The following is a 22,323-nucleotide window of genomic DNA, read 5'->3' on the forward strand; positions in this document are numbered from 1 at the left end:
TAAACACTCTGTGAAAGAATTAGCACAATCGGTTGGAATATAGAGATTTTATTAACGTTTATAGCAAAATCGTGTTTTTACCGCAAGAAACAACGATTTTTACAATTTGACCATTTTCACAAACAAACCCATATTCCTCTGCATGCGAACGTGAAATTGTTGTTATATATAGGTGAATCCACATGAATTTAACATTTTTTTAAGAAATTAGACAAATCCCACGGAATTTGTAGATTTTATTGATATTTATATAGTTAAAATCTCGCAAAAACGAAATTTTTTGAAGGATTTTTTTTTGTGGGGAAAATCGAAACCAGTGACATAATACAGTTCAATCATGTATACTAAACACTCTGTCCAAGAATTAGCACAATCGGTTGGAATATAGAGATTTTATTAATGTTTATAGCAAAATCGTGTTTTTACCGCAAGAAACGACGATTTTTACAATTGGACGATTTACACAAACAAACCCATATTCCTCTGCATGCGAACGTGAAATTGTTGTTATATATAGGTGAATCCACATGAATTTAACATTTTTTTAAGAAATTAGACAAATCCCACGGAATTTGTAGATTTTATTGATATTTATATAGTTAAAATCTCGCAAAAACGAAATTTTTTGAAGGATTTTTTTTTGTGGGGAAAATCGAAACCAGTGATATAATACAGTTCAATTATGTATACTAAACACTCTGTGAAAGAATTAGCACAATCGGTTGGAATATAGAGATTTTATTAACGTTTATAGCAAAATCGTGTTTTTACCGCAAGAAACAACGATTTTTACAATTTGACCATTTTCACAAACAAACCCATATTCCTCTGCATGCGAACGTGAAATTGTTGTTATATATAGGTGAATCCACATGAATTTAACATTTTTTTAAGAAATTAGACAAATCCCACGGAATTTGTAGATTTTATTGATATTTATATAGTTAAAATCTCGCAAAAACGAAATTTTTTGAAGGATTTTTTTTTGTGGGGAAAATCGAAACCAGTGACATAATACAGTTCAATCATGTATACTAAACACTCTGTCCAAGAATTAGCACAATCGGTTGGAATATAGAGATTTTATTAATGTTTATAGCAAAATCGTGTTTTTACCGCAAGAAACGACGATTTTTACAATTGGACGATTTACACAAACAAACCCATATTCCTCTGCATGCGAACGTGAAATTGTTGTTATATATAGGTGAATCCACATGAATTTAACATTTTTTTAAGAAATTAGACAAATCCCACGGAATTTGTAGATTTTATTGATATTTATATAGTTAAAATATCGCAAAAACGAAATTTTTTGAAGGATTTTTTTTTGTTGGGAAAATCGAAACCAGTGATATAATACAGTTCAATTATGTATACTAAACACTCTGTGAAATATTAGCACAATCGGTTGCAATAGAGAGATTTTATTAACGTTTAAACAAAATCGTGTTTTTACCGCAAGAAACGACGATTTTTACAATTGGACGATTTACACAAACAAACCCATATTCCTCTGCATGCGAACGTGAAATTGTTGTTATATACAGGTGACTCCACATGAATTTAACATTTTTTTAAGAAATTAGACAAATCCCACGGAATTTGTAGATTATATTGATATTTATATAGTTAAAAAACTCGCAAAAACGAAATTTTTTGAAGGATTTTTTTTTGTGGGGAAAATCGAAACCAGTGACATAATACAGTTCAATCATGTATACTAAACACTCTGTCAAAGAATTAGCACAATCGGTTGGAATATAGAGATTTTATTAGCGTTTATAGCAAAATCGTGTTTTTACCGCAACAAACGACGATTTTTACAATTTGACGATTTTCACGAACAAACCCATATTCCTCTGCATGCGAACGTGAAATTGTTGTTATATATAGGTGACTCCACATGAATTTAACATTTTTTTAAGAAATTAGACAAATCCCCCGGAATTTGTAGATTTTATTGATATTTATATAGTTAAAATCTCGCAAAAACGAAATTTTTTGAAGGATTTTTTTTGTGGGGAAAATCGAACCAGTGATATAATACAGTTCAATCATGTATACTAAACACTCTGTCCAAGAATTAGCACAATCGGTTGGAATATAGAGATTTTATTAATGTTTATAGCAAAATCGTGTTTTTACGCAAGAAACGACGATTTTTACAATTGGACGATTTACACAAACAAACCCACATTCCTCTGCATGCGAACGTGAAATTGTTGTTATATATAGGTGAATCCACATGAATTTAACATTTTTTTAAGAAATTAGACAAATCCCACGGAATTTGTAGATTTTATTGATATTTATATAGTTAAAATCTCGCAAAGACGAAATTTTTTGAAGGATTTTTTTTTTGTGGGGAAAATCGAAACCAGTGATATAATACAGTTCAATTATGTATACTAAACACTCTGTGAAAGAATTAGCACAATCGGTTGGAATATAGAGATTTTATTAACGTTTATAACAAAATCGTGTTTTTACCGCAAGAAACGACGATTTTTACAATTGGACGATTTACACAAACAAACCCATATTCCTCTGCATGCGAACGTGAAATTGTTGTTATATACAGGTGACTCCACATGAATTTAACATTTTTTTAAGAAATTAGACAAATCCCAAGGAATTTGTATATTTTATAAATATTTATATAGTTAATAATCTCGCAAAAACGAAATTTTTTGAAGGATTTTTTTTTGTGGGGAAAATCGAAACCAGTGTTATAATACAGTTCAATCATGTATACTAAACACTCTGTCAAAGAATTAGCACAATCGGTTGGAATATAGAGATTTTATTAACGTTTATAGCAAAATCGTGTTTTTACCGCAAGAAACGACGATTTTTACAATTGGACGATTTACACAAACAAACCCTGATTCCTCCGCATGCGAACGTGAAATTGTTGTTATATATAGGTGAATCCACATGAATATAACATTTTTTTTAAGAAATTAGACAAATCCCACGGAATTTGTAGATTATATTGATATTTATATAGTTAAAAAACTCGAAAAAACGAAATTTTTTGAAGGATTTTTTTTTGTGGGGAAATTCGAAACGAGTGACATAATACAGTTCAATCATGTATACTAAACACTCTGTGAAAGAATTAGCACAATCGGTTGGAATATAGAGATTTTATTAACGTTTATAGCAAAATCGTGTTTTTACCGCAAGAAACAACGATTTTTACAATTTGACCATTTTCACAAACAAACCCATATTCCTCTGCATGCGAACGTGAAATTGTTGTTATATATAGGTGAATCCACATGAATTTAACATTTTTTTAAGAAATTAGACAAATCCCACGGAATTTGTAGATTTTATTGATATTTATATAGTTAAAATCTCGCAAAAACGAAATTTTTTGAAGGATTTTTTTTTGTGGGGAAAATCGAAACCAGTGACATAATACAGTTCAATCATGTATACTAAACACTCTGTCCAAGAATTAGCACAATCGGTTGGAATATAGAGATTTTATTAATGTTTATAGCAAAATCGTGTTTTTACCGCAAGAAACGACGATTTTTACAATTGGACGATTTACACAAACAAACCCATATTCCTCTGCATGCGAACGTGAAATTGTTGTTATATATAGGTGAATCCACATGAATTTAACATTTTTTTAAGAAATTAGACAAATCCCACGGAATTTGTAGATTTTATTGATATTTATATAGTTAAAATCTCGCAAAAACGAAATTTTTTGAAGGATTTTTTTTTGTGGGGAAAATCGAAACCAGTGATATAATACAGTTCAATTATGTATACTAAACACTCTGTGAAAGAATTAGCACAATCGGTTGGAATATAGAGATTTTATTAACGTTTATAGCAAAATCGTGTTTTTACCGCAAGAAACAACGATTTTTACAATTTGACCATTTTCACAAACAAACCCATATTCCTCTGCATGCGAACGTGAAATTGTTGTTATATATAGGTGAATCCACATGAATTTAACATTTTTTTAAGAAATTAGACAAATCCCACGGAATTTGTAGATTTTATTGATATTTATATAGTTAAAATCTCGCAAAAACGAAATTTTTTGAAGGATTTTTTTTTGTGGGGAAAATCGAAACCAGTGACATAATACAGTTCAATCATGTATACTAAACACTCTGTCCAAGAATTAGCACAATCGGTTGGAATATAGAGATTTTATTAATGTTTATAGCAAAATCGTGTTTTTACCGCAAGAAACGACGATTTTTACAATTGGACGATTTACACAAACAAACCCATATTCCTCTGCATGCGAACGTGAAATTGTTGTTATATATAGGTGAATCCACATGAATTTAACATTTTTTTAAGAAATTAGACAAATCCCACGGAATTTGTAGATTTTATTGATATTTATATAGTTAAAATATCGCAAAAACGAAATTTTTTGAAGGATTTTTTTTTGTTGGGAAAATCGAAACCAGTGATATAATACAGTTCAATTATGTATACTAAACACTCTGTGAAATATTAGCACAATCGGTTGCAATAGAGAGATTTTATTAACGTTTAAACAAAATCGTGTTTTTACCGCAAGAAACGACGATTTTTACAATTGGACGATTTACACAAACAAACCCATATTCCTCTGCATGCGAACGTGAAATTGTTGTTATATACAGGTGACTCCACATGAATTTAACATTTTTTTAAGAAATTAGACAAATCCCACGGAATTTGTAGATTATATTGATATTTATATAGTTAAAAAACTCGCAAAAACGAAATTTTTTGAAGGATTTTTTTTTGTGGGGAAAATCGAAACCAGTGACATAATACAGTTCAATCATGTATACTAAACACTCTGTCAAAGAATTAGCACAATCGGTTGGAATATAGAGATTTTATTAGCGTTTATAGCAAAATCGTGTTTTTACCGCAACAAACGACGATTTTTACAATTTGACGATTTTCACGAACAAACCCATATTCCTCTGCATGCGAACGTGAAATTGTTGTTATATATAGGTGACTCCACATGAATTTAACATTTTTTTAAGAAATTAGACAAATCCCCCGGAATTTGTAGATTTTATTGATATTTATATAGTTAAAATCTCGCAAAAACGAAATTTTTTGAAGGATTTTTTTTGTGGGGAAAATCGAACCAGTGATATAATACAGTTCAATCATGTATACTAAACACTCTGTCCAAGAATTAGCACAATCGGTTGGAATATAGAGATTTTATTAATGTTTATAGCAAAATCGTGTTTTTACGCAAGAAACGACGATTTTTACAATTGGACGATTTACACAAACAAACCCACATTCCTCTGCATGCGAACGTGAAATTGTTGTTATATATAGGTGAATCCACATGAATTTAACATTTTTTTAAGAAATTAGACAAATCCCACGGAATTTGTAGATTTTATTGATATTTATATAGTTAAAATCTCGCAAAGACGAAATTTTTTGAAGGATTTTTTTTTGTGGGGAAAATCGAAACCAGTGATATAATACAGTTCAATTATGTATACTAAACACTCTGTGAAAGAATTAGCACAATCGGTTGGAATATAGAGATTTTATTAACGTTTATAACAAAATCGTGTTTTTACCGCAAGAAACGACGATTTTTACAATTGGACGATTTACACAAACAAACCCATATTCCTCTGCATGCGAACGTGAAATTGTTGTTATATACAGGTGACTCCACATGAATTTAACATTTTTTTAAGAAATTAGACAAATCCCAAGGAATTTGTATATTTTATAAATATTTATATAGTTAATAATCTCGCAAAAACGAAATTTTTTGAAGGATTTTTTTTTGTGGGGAAAATCGAAACCAGTGTTATAATACAGTTCAATCATGTATACTAAACACTCTGTCAAAGAATTAGCACAATCGGTTGGAATATAGAGATTTTATTAACGTTTATAGCAAAATCGTGTTTTTACCGCAAGAAACGACGATTTTTACAATTGGACGATTTACACAAACAAACCCTGATTCCTCCGCATGCGAACGTGAAATTGTTGTTATATATAGGTGAATCCACATGAATATAACATTTTTTTTAAGAAATTAGACAAATCCCACGGAATTTGTAGATTATATTGATATTTATATAGTTAAAAAACTCGAAAAAACGAAATTTTTTGAAGGATTTTTTTTTGTGGGGAAATTCGAAACGAGTGACATAATACAGTTCAATCATGTATACTAAACACTCTGTGAAAGAATTAGCACAATCGGTTGGAATATAGAGATTTTATTAACGTTTATAGCAAAATCGTGTTTTTACCGCAAGAAACAACGATTTTTACAATTTGACCATTTTCACAAACAAACCCATATTCCTCTGCATGCGAACGTGAAATTGTTGTTATATATAGGTGAATCCACATGAATTTAACATTTTTTTAAGAAATTAGACAAATCCCACGGAATTTGTAGATTTTATTGATATTTATATAGTTAAAATCTCGCAAAAACGAAATTTTTTGAAGGATTTTTTTTTGTGGGGAAAATCGAAACCAGTGACATAATACAGTTCAATCATGTATACTAAACACTCTGTCCAAGAATTAGCACAATCGGTTGGAATATAGAGATTTTATTAATGTTTATAGCAAAATCGTGTTTTTACCGCAAGAAACGACGATTTTTACAATTGGACGATTTACACAAACAAACCCATATTCCTCTGCATGCGAACGTGAAATTGTTGTTATATATAGGTGAATCCACATGAATTTAACATTTTTTTAAGAAATTAGACAAATCCCACGGAATTTGTAGATTTTATTGATATTTATATAGTTAAAATCTCGCAAAAACGAAATTTTTTGAAGGATTTTTTTTTGTGGGGAAAATCGAAACCAGTGATATAATACAGTTCAATTATGTATACTAAACACTCTGTGAAAGAATTAGCACAATCGGTTGGAATATAGAGATTTTATTAACGTTTATAGCAAAATCGTGTTTTTACCGCAAGAAACAACGATTTTTACAATTTGACCATTTTCACAAACAAACCCATATTCCTCTGCATGCGAACGTGAAATTGTTGTTATATATAGGTGAATCCACATGAATTTAACATTTTTTTAAGAAATTAGACAAATCCCACGGAATTTGTAGATTTTATTGATATTTATATAGTTAAAATCTCGCAAAAACGAAATTTTTTGAAGGATTTTTTTTTGTGGGGAAAATCGAAACCAGTGACATAATACAGTTCAATCATGTATACTAAACACTCTGTCCAAGAATTAGCACAATCGGTTGGAATATAGAGATTTTATTAATGTTTATAGCAAAATCGTGTTTTTACCGCAAGAAACGACGATTTTTACAATTGGACGATTTACACAAACAAACCCATATTCCTCTGCATGCGAACGTGAAATTGTTGTTATATATAGGTGAATCCACATGAATTTAACATTTTTTTAAGAAATTAGACAAATCCCACGGAATTTGTAGATTTTATTGATATTTATATAGTTAAAATATCGCAAAAACGAAATTTTTTGAAGGATTTTTTTTTGTTGGGAAAATCGAAACCAGTGATATAATACAGTTCAATTATGTATACTAAACACTCTGTGAAATATTAGCACAATCGGTTGCAATAGAGAGATTTTATTAACGTTTAAACAAAATCGTGTTTTTACCGCAAGAAACGACGATTTTTACAATTGGACGATTTACACAAACAAACCCATATTCCTCTGCATGCGAACGTGAAATTGTTGTTATATACAGGTGACTCCACATGAATTTAACATTTTTTTAAGAAATTAGACAAATCCCACGGAATTTGTAGATTATATTGATATTTATATAGTTAAAAAACTCGCAAAAACGAAATTTTTTGAAGGATTTTTTTTTGTGGGGAAAATCGAAACCAGTGACATAATACAGTTCAATCATGTATACTAAACACTCTGTCAAAGAATTAGCACAATCGGTTGGAATATAGAGATTTTATTAGCGTTTATAGCAAAATCGTGTTTTTACCGCAACAAACGACGATTTTTACAATTTGACGATTTTCACGAACAAACCCATATTCCTCTGCATGCGAACGTGAAATTGTTGTTATATATAGGTGACTCCACATGAATTTAACATTTTTTTAAGAAATTAGACAAATCCCCCGGAATTTGTAGATTTTATTGATATTTATATAGTTAAAATCTCGCAAAAACGAAATTTTTTGAAGGATTTTTTTTTGTGGGGAAAATCGAACCAGTGATATAATACAGTTCAATCATGTATACTAAACACTCTGTCCAAGAATTAGCACAATCGGTTGGAATATAGAGATTTTATTAATGTTTATAGCAAAATCGTGTTTTTACGCAAGAAACGACGATTTTTACAATTGGACGATTTACACAAACAAACCCACATTCCTCTGCATGCGAACGTGAAATTGTTGTTATATATAGGTGAATCCACATGAATTTAACATTTTTTTAAGAAATTAGACAAATCCCACGGAATTTGTAGATTTTATTGATATTTATATAGTTAAAATCTCGCAAAAACGAAATTTTTGGAAGGATTTTTTTTTGTGGGGAAAATCGAAACCAGTGATATAATACAGTTCAATTATGTATACTAAACACTCTGTGAAAGAATTAGCACAATCGGTTGGAATATAGAGATTTTATTAACGTTTATAACAAAATCGTGTTTTTACCGCAAGAAACGACGATTTTTACAATTGGACGATTTACACAAACAAACCCATATTCCTCTGCATGCGAACGTGAAATTGTTGTTATATACAGGAGACTCCACATGAATTTAACATTTTTTTAAGAAATTAGACAAATCCCACGGAATTTGTAGATTTTATTGATATTTATATAGTTAAAAAACTCGCAAAAACGAAATTTTTTCAAGGATTTTTTTTGTGGGGAAAATCGAAACCAGTGACATAATACACTTCAATCATGTATACTAAACACTCTGTGAAAGAATTAGCACAATCGGTTGGAATATAGAGATTTTATTATCGTTTATAACAAAATCGTGTTTTTACCGCAAGAAACGACGATTTTTACAATTGGACGATTTACACAAACAAACCCATATTCCTCTGCATGCGAACGTGAAATTGTTGTTATATACAGGTGACTCCACATGAATTTAACATTTTTTTAAGAAATTAGACAAATCCCAAGGAATTTGTATATCTTATAAATATTTATATAGTTAATAATCTCGCAAAAACGAAATTTTTTGAAGGATTTTTTTTTGTGGGGAAAATCGAAACCAGTGTTATAATACAGTTCAATCATGTATACTAAACACTCTGTCAAAGAATTAGCACAATCGGTTGGAATATAGAGATTTTATTAACGTTTATAGCAAAATCGTGTTTTTACCGCAAGAAACGACGATTTTTACAATGGGACGATTTACACAAACAAACCCTGATTCCTCCGCATGCGAACGTGAAATTGTTGTTATATATAGGTGAATCCACATGAATATAACATTTTTTTAAGAAATTAGACAAATCCCACGGAATTTGTAGATTATATTGATATTTATATAGTTAAAAAACTCGAAAAAACGAAATTTTTTGAAGGATTTTTTTTGTGGGGAAATTCGAAACGAGTGACATAATACAGTTCAATCATGTATACTAAACACTCTGTGAAAGAATTAGCACAATCGGTTGGAATATAGAGATTTTATTAACGTTTATAGCAAAATCGTGTTTTTACCGCAAGAAACAACGATTTTTACAATTTGACCATTTTCACAAACAAACCCATATTCCTCTGCATGCGAACGTGAAATTGTTGTTATATATATGTGAATCCACATGAATTTAACATTTTTTTAAGAAATTAGACAAATCCCACGGAATTTGTAGATTTTATTGATATTTATATAGTTAAAATCTCGCAAAAACGAAATTTTTTGAAGGATTTTTTTTTGTGGGGAAAATCGAAACCTGTGACATAATACAGTTCAATCATGTATACTAAACACTCTGTCCAAGAATTAGCACAATCGGTTGGAATATAGAGATTTTATTAATGTTTATAGCAAAATCGTGTTTTTACCGCAAGAAACGACGATTTTTACAATTGGACGATTTACACAAACAAACCCATATTCCTCTGCATGCGAACGTGAAATTGTTGTTATATATAGGTGAATCCACATGAATTTAACATTTTTTTAAGAAATTAGACAAATCCCACGGAATTTGTAGATTTTATTGATATTTATATAGTTAAAATATCGCAAAAACGAAATTTTTTGAAGGATTTTTTTTTGTTGGGAAAATCGAAACCAGTGATATAATACAGTTCAATTATGTATACTAAACACTCTGTGAAAGTATTAGCACAATCGGTTGCAATAGAGAGATTTTATTAACGTTTAAACAAAATCGTGTTTTTACCGCAAGAAACGACGATTTTTACAATTGGACGATTTACACAAACAAACCCATATTCCTCTGCATGCGAACGTGAAATTGTTGTTATATACAGGTGACTCCACATGAATTTAACATTTTTTTAAGAAATTAGACAAATCCCACGGAATTTGTAGATTATATTGATATTTATATAGTTAAAAAACTCGCAAAAACGAAATTTTTTGAAGGATTTTTTTTGTGGGGAAAATCGAAACCAGTGACATAATACAGTTCAATCATGTATACTAAACACTCTGTCAAAGAATTAGCACAATCGGTTGGAATATAGAGATTTTATTAGCGTTTATAGCAAAATCGTGTTTTTACCGCAAGAAACGACGATTTTTACAATTTGACGATTTTCACGAACAAACCCATATTCCTCTGCATGCGAACGTGAAATTGTTGTTATATATAGGTGACTCCACATGAATTTAACATTTTTTTAAGAAATTAGACAAATCCCCCGGAATTTGTAGATTTTATTGATATTTATATAGTTAAAATCTCGCAAAAACGAAATTTTTTGAAGGATTTTTTTTTGTGGGGAAAATCGAACCAGTGATATAATACAGTTCAATCATGTATACTAAACACTCTGTCCAAGAATTAGCACAATCGGTTGGAATATAGAGATTTTATTAATGTTTATAGCAAAATCGTGTTTTTACGCAAGAAACGACGATTTTTACAATTTGACGATTTTCACAAACAAACCCACATTCCTCTGCATGCGAACGTGAAATTGTTGTTATATATAGGTGAATCCACATGAATTTAACATTTTTTTAAGAAATTAGACAAATCCCACGGAATTTGTAGATTTTATTGATATTTATATAGTTAAAATCTCGCAAAGACGAAATTTTTTGAAGGATTTTTTTTTTGTGGGGAAAATCGAAACCAGTGATATAATACAGTTCAATTATGTATACTAAACACTCTGTGAAAGAATTAGCACAATCGGTTGGAATATAGAGATTTTATTAACGTTTATAACAAAATCGTGTTTTTACCGCAAGAAACGACGATTTTTACAATTGGACGATTTACACAAACAAACCCATATTCCTCTGCATGCGAACGTGAAATTGTTGTTATATACAGGTGACTCCACATGAATTTAACATTTTTTTAAGAAATTAGACAAATCCCACGGAATTTGTAGATTTTATTGATATTTATATAGTTAAAAAACTCGCAAAAACGAAATTTTTTGAAGGATTTTTTTTGTGGAGAAAATCGAAACCAGTGACATAATACAGTTCAATCATGTATACTAAACACTCTGTCAAAGAATTAGCACAATCGGTTGGAATATAGAGATTTTATTAACGTTTATAACAAAATCGTGTTTTTACCGCAAGAAACGACTTTTTTTACAATTGGACGATTTACACAAACAAACCCATATTCCTCTGCATGCGAACGTGAAATTGTTGTTATATACAGGTGAGTCCACATGAATTTAACATTTTTTTAAGAAATTAGACAAATCCCAAGGAATTTGTATATTTTATAAATATTTATATAGTTAATAATCTCGCAAAAACGAAATTTTTTGAAGGATTTTTTTTTGTGGGGAAAATCGAAACCAGTGTTATAATACAGTTCAATCATGTATACTAAACACTCTGTCAAAGAATTAGCACAATCGGTTGGAATATAGAGATTTTATTAACGTTTATAGCAAAATCGTGTTTTTACCGCAAGAAACGACGATTTTTACAATTGGACGATTTACACAAACAAACCCTGATTCCTCCGCATGCGAACGTGAAATTGTTGTTATATATAGGTGAATCCACATGAATATAACATTTTTTTTAAGAAATTAGACAAATCCCACGGAATTTGTAGATTATATTGATATTTATATAGTTAAAAAACTCGAAAAAACGAAATTTTTTGAAGGATTTTTTTTTGTGGGGAAATTCGAAACGAGTGACATAATACAGTTCAATCATGTATACTAAACACTCTGTGAAAGAATTAGCACAATCGGTTGGAATATAGAGATTTTATTAACGTTTATAGCAAAATCGTGTTTTTACCGCAAGAAACAACGATTTTTACAATTTGACCATTTTCACAAACAAACCCATATTCCTCTGCATGCGAACGTGAAATTGTTGTTATATATAGGTGAATCCACATGAATTTAACATTTTTTTAAGAAATTAGACAAATCCCACGGAATTTGTAGATTTTATTGATATTTATATAGTTAAAATCTCGCAAAAACGAAATTTTTTGAAGGATTTTTTTTTGTGGGGAAAATCGAAACCAGTGACATAATACAGTTCAATCATGTATACTAAACACTCTGTCCAAGAATTAGCACAATCGGTTGGAATATAGAGATTTTATTAATGTTTATAGCAAAATCGTGTTTTTACCGCAAGAAACGACGATTTTTACAATTGGACGATTTACACAAACAAACCCATATTCCTCTGCATGCGAACGTGAAATTGTTGTTATATATAGGTGAATCCACATGAATTTAACATTTTTTTAAGAAATTAGACAAATCCCACGGAATTTGTAGATTTTATTGATATTTATATAGTTAAAATCTCGCAAAAACGAAATTTTTTGAAGGATTTTTTTTTGTGGGGAAAATCGAAACCAGTGATATAATACAGTTCAATTATGTATACTAAACACTCTGTGAAAGAATTAGCACAATCGGTTGGAATATAGAGATTTTATTAACGTTTATAGCAAAATCGTGTTTTTACCGCAAGAAACAACGATTTTTACAATTTGACCATTTTCACAAACAAACCCATATTCCTCTGCATGCGAACGTGAAATTGTTGTTATATATAGGTGAATCCACATGAATTTAACATTTTTTTAAGAAATTAGACAAATCCCACGGAATTTGTAGATTTTATTGATATTTATATAGTTAAAATCTCGCAAAAACGAAATTTTTTGAAGGATTTTTTTTTGTGGGGAAAATCGAAACCAGTGACATAATACAGTTCAATCATGTATACTAAACACTCTGTCCAAGAATTAGCACAATCGGTTGGAATATAGAGATTTTATTAATGTTTATAGCAAAATCGTGTTTTTACCGCAAGAAACGACGATTTTTACAATTGGACGATTTACACAAACAAACCCATATTCCTCTGCATGCGAACGTGAAATTGTTGTTATATATAGGTGAATCCACATGAATTTAACATTTTTTTAAGAAATTAGACAAATCCCACGGAATTTGTAGATTTTATTGATATTTATATAGTTAAAATATCGCAAAAACGAAATTTTTTGAAGGATTTTTTTTTGTTGGGAAAATCGAAACCAGTGATATAATACAGTTCAATTATGTATACTAAACACTCTGTGAAATATTAGCACAATCGGTTGCAATAGAGAGATTTTATTAACGTTTAAACAAAATCGTGTTTTTACCGCAAGAAACGACGATTTTTACAATTGGACGATTTACACAAACAAACCCATATTCCTCTGCATGCGAACGTGAAATTGTTGTTATATACAGGTGACTCCACATGAATTTAACATTTTTTTAAGAAATTAGACAAATCCCACGGAATTTGTAGATTATATTGATATTTATATAGTTAAAAAACTCGCAAAAACGAAATTTTTTGAAGGATTTTTTTTTGTGGGGAAAATCGAAACCAGTGACATAATACAGTTCAATCATGTATACTAAACACTCTGTCAAAGAATTAGCACAATCGGTTGGAATATAGAGATTTTATTAGCGTTTATAGCAAAATCGTGTTTTTACCGCAAGAAACGACGATTTTTACAATTTGACGATTTTCACGAACAAACCCATATTCCTCTGCATGCGAACGTGAAATTGTTGTTATATATAGGTGACTCCACATGAATTTAACATTTTTTTAAGAAATTAGACAAATCCCCCGGAATTTGTAGATTTTATTGATATTTATATAGTTAAAATCTCGCAAAAACGAAATTTTTTGAAGGATTTTTTTTTGTGGGGAAAATCGAACCAGTGATATAATACAGTTCAATCATGTATACTGAACACTCTGTCCAAGAATTAGCACAATCGGTTGGAATATAGAGATTTTATTAATGTTTATAGCAAAATCGTGTTTTTACGCAAGAAACGACGATTTTTACAATTGGACGATTTACACAAACAAACCCACATTCCTCTGCATGCGAACGTGAAATTGTTGTTATATATAGGTGAATCCACATGAATTTAACATTTTTTTAAGAAATTAGACAAATCCCACGGAATTTGTAGATTTTATTGATATTTATATAGTTAAAATCTCGCAAAGACGAAATTTTTTGAAGGATTTTTTTTTGTGGGGAAAATCGAAACCAGTGACATAATACAGTTCAATTATGTATACTAAACACTCTGTGAAAGAATTAGCACAATCGGTTGGAATATAGAGATTTTATTAACGTTTATAACAAAATCGTGTTTTTACCGCAAGAAACGACGATTTTTACAATTGGACGATTTACACAAACAAACCCATATTCCTCTGCATGCGAACGTGAAATTGTTGTTATATTCAGGTGACTCCACATGAATTTAACATTTTTTTAAGAAATTAGACAAATCCCACGGAATTTGTAGATTTTATTGATATTTATATAGTTAAAAAACTCGCAAAAACGAAATTTTTTGAAGGATTTTTTTTGTGGGGAAAATCGAAACCAGTGACATAATACAGTTCAATCATGTATACTAAACACTCTGTCAAAGAATTAGCACAATCGGTTGGAATATAGAGATTTTATTAACGTTTATAACAAAATCGTGTTTTTACCGCAAGAAACGACTTTTTTTACAATTGGACGATTTACACAAACAAACCCATATTCCTCTGCATGCGAACGTGAAATTGTTGTTATATACAGGTGACTCCACATGAATTTAACATTTTTTTAAGAAATTAGACAAATCCCAAGGAATTTGTATATTTTATAAATATTTATATAGTTAATAATCTCGCAAAAACGAAATTTTTTGAAGGATTTTTTTTTGTGGGGAAAATCGAAACCAGTGTTATAATACAGTTCAATCATGTATACTAAACACTCTGTCAAAGAATTAGCACAATCGGTTGGAATATAGAGATTTTATTAACGTTTATAGCAAAATCGTGTTTTTACCGCAAGAAACGACGATTTTTACAATTGGACGATTTACACAAACAAACCCTGATTCCTCCGCATGCGAACGTGAAATTGTTGTTATATATAGGTGAATCCACATGAATATAACATTTTTTTTAAGAAATTAGACAAATCCCACGGAATTTGTAGATTATATTGATATTTATATAGTTAAAAAACTCGAAAAAACGAAATTTTTTGAAGGATTTTTTTTTGTGGGGAAATTCGAAACGAGTGACATAATACAGTTCAATCATGTATACTAAACACTCTGTGAAAGAATTAGCACAATCGGTTGGAATATAGAGATTTTATTAACGTTTATAGCAAAATCGTGTTTTTACCGCAAGAAACAACGATTTTTACAATTTGACCATTTTCACAAACAAACCCATATTCCTCTGCATGCGAACGTGAAATTGTTGTTATATATAGGTGAATCCACATGAATTTAACATTTTTTTAAGAAATTAGACAAATCCCACGGAATTTGTAGATTTTATTGATATTTATATAGTTAAAATCTCGCAAAAACGAAATTTTTTGAAGGATTTTTTTTTGTGGGGAAAATCGAAACCAGTGACATAATACAGTTCAATCATGTATACTAAACACTCTGTCCAAGAATTAGCACAATCGGTTGGAATATAGAGATTTTATTAATGTTTATAGCAAAATCGTGTTTTTACCGCAAGAAACGACGATTTTTACAATTGGACGATTTACACAAACAAACCCATATTCCTCTGCATGCGAACGTGAAATTGTTGTTATATATAGGTGAATCCACATGAATTTAACATTTTTTTAAGAAATTAGACAAATCCCACGGAATTTGTAGATTTTATTGATATTTATATAGTTAAAATCTCGCAAAAACGAAATTTTTTGAAGGATTTTTTTTTGTGGGGAAAATCGAAACCAGTGATATAATACAGTTCAATTATGTATACTAAACACTCTGTGAAAGAATTAGCACAATCGGTTGGAATATAGAGATTTTATTAACGTTTATAGCAAAATCGTGTTTTTACCGCAAGAAACAACGATTTTTACAATTTGACCATTTTCACAAACAAACCCATATTCCTCTGCATGCGAACGTGAAATTGTTGTTATATATAGGTGAATCCACATGAATTTAACATTTTTTTAAGAAATTAGACAAATCCCACGGAATTTGTAGATTTTATTGATATTTATATAGTTAAAATCTCGCAAAAACGAAATTTTTTGAAGGATTTTTTTTTGTGGGGAAAATCGAAACCAGTGACATAATACAGTTCAATCATGTATACTAAACACTCTGTCAAAGAATTAGCACAATCGGTTGGAATATAGAGATTTTATTAGCGTTTATAGCAAAATCGTGTTTTTACCGCAAGAAACGACGATTTTTACAATTTGACGATTTTCACGAACAAACCCATATTCCTCTGCATGCGAACGTGAAATTGTTGTTATCTATAGGTGACTCCACATGAATTTAACATTTTTTTAAGAAATTAGACAAATCCCCCGGAATTTGTAGATTTTATTGATATTTATATAGTTAAAATCTCGCAAAAACGAAATTTTTTGAAGGATTTTTTTTTGTGGGGAAAATCGAACCAGTGATATAATACAGTTCAATCATGTATACTGAACACTCTGTCCAAGAATTAGCACAATCGGTTGGAATATAGAGATTTTATTAATGTTTATAGCAAAATCGTGTTTTTACGCAAGAAACGACGATTTTTACAATTGGACGATTTACACAAACAAACCCACATTCCTCTGCATGCGAACGTGAAATTGTTGTTATATATAGGTGAATCCACATGAATTTAACATTTTTTTAAGAAATTAGACAAATCCCACGGAATTTGTAGATTTTATTGATATTTATATAGTTAAAATCTCGCAAAGACGAAATTTTTTGAAGGATTTTTTTTTGTGGGGAAAATCGAAACCAGTGACATAATACAGTTCAATTATGTATACTAAACACTCTGTGAAAGAATTAGCACAATCGGTTGGAATATAGAGATTTTATTAACGTTTATAACAAAATCGTGTTTTTACCGCAAGAAACGACGATTTTTACAATTGGACGATTTACACAAACAAACCCATATTCCTCTGCATGCGAACGTGAAATTGTTGTTATATTCAGGTGACTCCACATGAATTTAACATTTTTTTAAGAAATTAGACAAATCCCACGGAATTTGTAGATTTTATTGATATTTATATAGTTAAAAAACTCGCAAAAACGAAATTTTTTGAAGGATTTTTTTTTGTGGGGAAAATCGAAACCAGTGACATAATACAGTTCAATCATGTATACTAAACACTCTGTCAAAGAATTAGCACAATCGGTTGGAATATAGAGATTTTATTAACGTTTATAACAAAATCGTGTTTTTACCGCAAGAAACGACTTTTTTTACAATTGGACGATTTACACAAACAAACCCATATTCCTCTGCATGCGAACGTGAAATTGTTGTTATATACAGGTGACTCCACATGAATTTAACATTTTTTTAAGAAATTAGACAAATCCCAAGGAATTTGTATATTTTATAAATATTTATATAGTTAATAATCTCGCAAAAACGAAATTTTTTGAAGGATTTTTTTTTGTGGGGAAAATCGAAACCAGTGTTATAATACAGTTCAATCATGTATACTAAACACTCTGTCAAAGAATTAGCACAATCGGTTGGAATATAGAGATTTTATTAACGTTTATAGCAAAATCGTGTTTTTACCGCAAGAAACGACGATTTTTACAATTGGACGATTTACACAAACAAACCCTGATTCCTCCGCATGCGAACGTGAAATTGTTGTTATATATAGGTGAATCCACATGAATATAACATTTTTTTTAAGAAATTAGACAAATCCCACGGAATTTGTAGATTATATTGATATTTATATAGTTAAAAAACTCGAAAAAACGAAATTTTTTGAAGGATTTTTTTTTGTGGGGAAATTCGAAACGAGTGACATAATACAGTTCAATCATGTATACTAAACACTCTGTGAAAGAATTAGCACAATCGGTTGGAATATAGAGATTTTATTAACGTTTATAGCAAAATCGTGTTTTTACCGCAAGAAACAACGATTTTTACAATTTGACCATTTTCACAAACAAACCCATATTCCTCTGCATGCGAACGTGAAATTGTTGTTATATATAGGTGAATCCACATGAATTTAACATTTTTTTAAGAAATTAGACAAATCCCACGGAATTTGTAGATTTTATTGATATTTATATAGTTAAAATCTCGCAAAAACGAAATTTTTTGAAGGATTTTTTTTTGTGGGGAAAATCGAAACCAGTGACATAATACAGTTCAATCATGTATACTAAACACTCTGTCCAAGAATTAGCACAATCGGTTGGAATATAGAGATTTTATTAATGTTTATAGCAAAATCGTGTTTTTACCGCAAGAAACGACGATTTTTACAATTGGACGATTTACACAAACAAACCCATATTCCTCTGCATGCGAACGTGAAATTGTTGTTATATATAGGTGAATCCACATGAATTTAACATTTTTTTAAGAAATTAGACAAATCCCACGGAATTTGTAGATTTTATTGATATTTATATAGTTAAAATCTCGCAAAAACGAAATTTTTTGAAGGATTTTTTTTTGTGGGGAAAATCGAAACCAGTGATATAATACAGTTCAATTATGTATACTAAACACTCTGTGAAAGAATTAGCACAATCGGTTGGAATATAGAGATTTTATTAACGTTTATAGCAAAATCGTGTTTTTACCGCAAGAAACAACGATTTTTACAATTTGACCATTTTCACAAACAAACCCATATTCCTCTGCATGCGAACGTGAAATTGTTGTTATATATAGGTGAATCCACATGAATTTAACATTTTTTTAAGAAATTAGACAAATCCCACGGAATTTGTAGATTTTATTGATATTTATATAGTTAAAATCTCGCAAAAACGAAATTTTTTGAAGGATTTTTTTTTGTGGGAAAATCGAAACCAGTGACATAATACAGTTCAATCATGTATACTAAACACTCTGTCCAAGGATTAGCACAATCGGTTGGAATATAGAGATTTTATTAATGTTTATAGCAAAATCGTGTTTTTACCGCAAGAAACGACGATTTTTACAATTGGACGATTTACACAAACAAACCCATATTCCTCTGCATGCGAACGTGAAATTGTTGTTATATATAGGTGAATCCACATGAATTTAACATTTTTTTAAGAAATTAGACAAATCCCACGGAATTTGTAGATTTTATTGATATTTATATAGTTAAAATCTCGCAAAAACGAAATTTTTTGAAGGATTTTTTTTTGTTGGGAAAATCGAAACCAGTGATATAATACAGTTCAATTATGTATACTAAACACTCTGTGAAATATTAGCACAATCGGTTGCAATAGAGAGATTTTATTAACGTTTAAACAAAATCGTGTTTTTACCGCAAGAAACGACGATTTTTACAATTGGACGATTTACACAAACAAACCCATATTCCTCTGCATGCGAACGTGAAATTGTTGTTATATACAGGTGACTCCACATGAATTTAACATTTCTTTAAGAAATTAGACAAATCCCACGGAATTTGTAGATTATATTGATATTTATATAGTTAAAAAACTCGCAAAAACGAAATTTTTTGAAGGATTTTTTTTTGTGGGGAAAATCGAAACCAGTGACATAATACAGTTCAATCATGTATACTAAACACTCTGTCAAAGAATTAGCACAATCGGTTGGAATATAGAGATTTTATTAGCGTTTATAGCAAAATCGTGTTTTTACCGCAAGAAACGACGATTTTTACAATTTGACGATTTTCACGAACAAACCCATATTCCTCTGCATGCGAACGTGAAATTGTTGTTATATATAGGTGACTCCACATGAATTTAACATTTTTTTAAGAAATTAGACAAATCCCCCGGAATTTGTAGATTTTATTGATATTTATATAGTTAAAATCTCGCAAAAACGAAATTTTTTGAAGGATTTTTTTTTTGTGGGGAAAATCGAACCAGTGATATAATACAGTTCAATCATGTATACTGAACACTCTGTCCAAGAATTAGCACAATCGGTTGGAATATAGAGATTTTATTAATGTTTATAGCAAAATCGTGTTTTTACGCAAGAAACGACGATTTTTACAATTGGACGATTTACACAAACAAACCCACATTCCTCTGCATGCGAACGTGAAATTGTTGTTATATATAGGTGAATCCACATGAATTTAACATTTTTTTAAGAAATTAGACAAATCCCACGGAATTTGTAGATTTTATTGATATTTATATAGTTAAAATCTCGCAAAGACGAAATTTTTTGAAGGATTTTTTTTTGTGGGGAAAATCGAAACCAGTGATATAATACAGTTCAATTATGTATACTAAACACTCTGTGAAAGAATTAGCACAATCGGTTGGAATATAGAGATTTTATTAACGTTTATAACAAAATCGTGTTTTTACCGCAAGAAACGACGATTTTTACAATTGGACGATTTACACAAACAAACCCATATTCCTCTGCATGCGAACGTGAAATTGTTGTTATATTCAGGTGACTCCACATGAATTTAACATTTTTTTAAGAAATTAGACAAATCCCACGGAATTTGTAGATTTTATTGATATTTATATAGTTAAAAAACTCGCAAAAACGAAATTTTTTGAAGGATTTTTTTTGTGGGGAAAATCGAAACCAGTGACATAATACAGTTCAATCATGTATACTAAACACTCTGTCAAAGAATTAGCACAATCGGTTGGAATATAGAGATTTTATTAACGTTTATAACAAAATCGTGTTTTTACCGCAAGAAACGACTTTTTTTTACAATTGGACGATTTACACAAACAAACCCATATTCCTCTGCATGCGAACGTGAAATTGTTGTTATATACAGGTGACTCCACATGAATTTAACATTTTTTTAAGAAATTAGACAAATCCCAAGGAATTTGTATATTTTATAAATATTTATATAGTTAATAATCTCGCAAAAACGAAATTTTTTGAAGGATTTTTTTTTGTGGGGAAAATCGAAACCAGTGTTATAATACAGTTCAATCATGTATACTAAACACTCTGTCAAAGAATTAGCACAATCGGTTGGAATATAGAGATTTTATTAACGTTTATAGCAAAATCGTGTTTTTACCGCAAGAAACGACGATTTTTACAATTGGACGATTTACACAAACAAACCCTTATTCCTCCGCATGCGAACGTGAAATTGTTGTTATATATAGGTGAATCCACATGAATATAACATTTTTTTTAAGAAATTAGACAAATCCCACGGAATTTGTAGATTATATTGATATTTATATAGTTAAAAAACTCGAAAAAACGAAATTTTTTGAAGGATTTTTTTTTGTGGGGAAATTCGAAACGAGTGACATAATACAGTTCAATCATGTATACTAAACACTCTGTGAAAGAATTAGCACAATCGGTTGGAATATAGAGATTTTATTAACGTTTATAGCAAAATCGTGTTTTTACCGCAAGAAACAACGATTTTTACAATTTGACCATTTTCACAAACAAACCCATATTCCTCTGCATGCGAACGTGAAATTGTTGTTATATATAGGTGAATCCACATGAATTTAACATTTTTTTAAGAAATTAGACAAATCCCACGGAATTTGTAGATTTTATTG

Source organism: Periplaneta americana, chromosome 11 (genome assembly GCF_040183065.1).
Source record: "Periplaneta americana isolate PAMFEO1 chromosome 11, P.americana_PAMFEO1_priV1, whole genome shotgun sequence".
In the NCBI taxonomy this organism is placed as follows: domain Eukaryota; kingdom Metazoa; phylum Arthropoda; class Insecta; order Blattodea; family Blattidae; genus Periplaneta; species Periplaneta americana.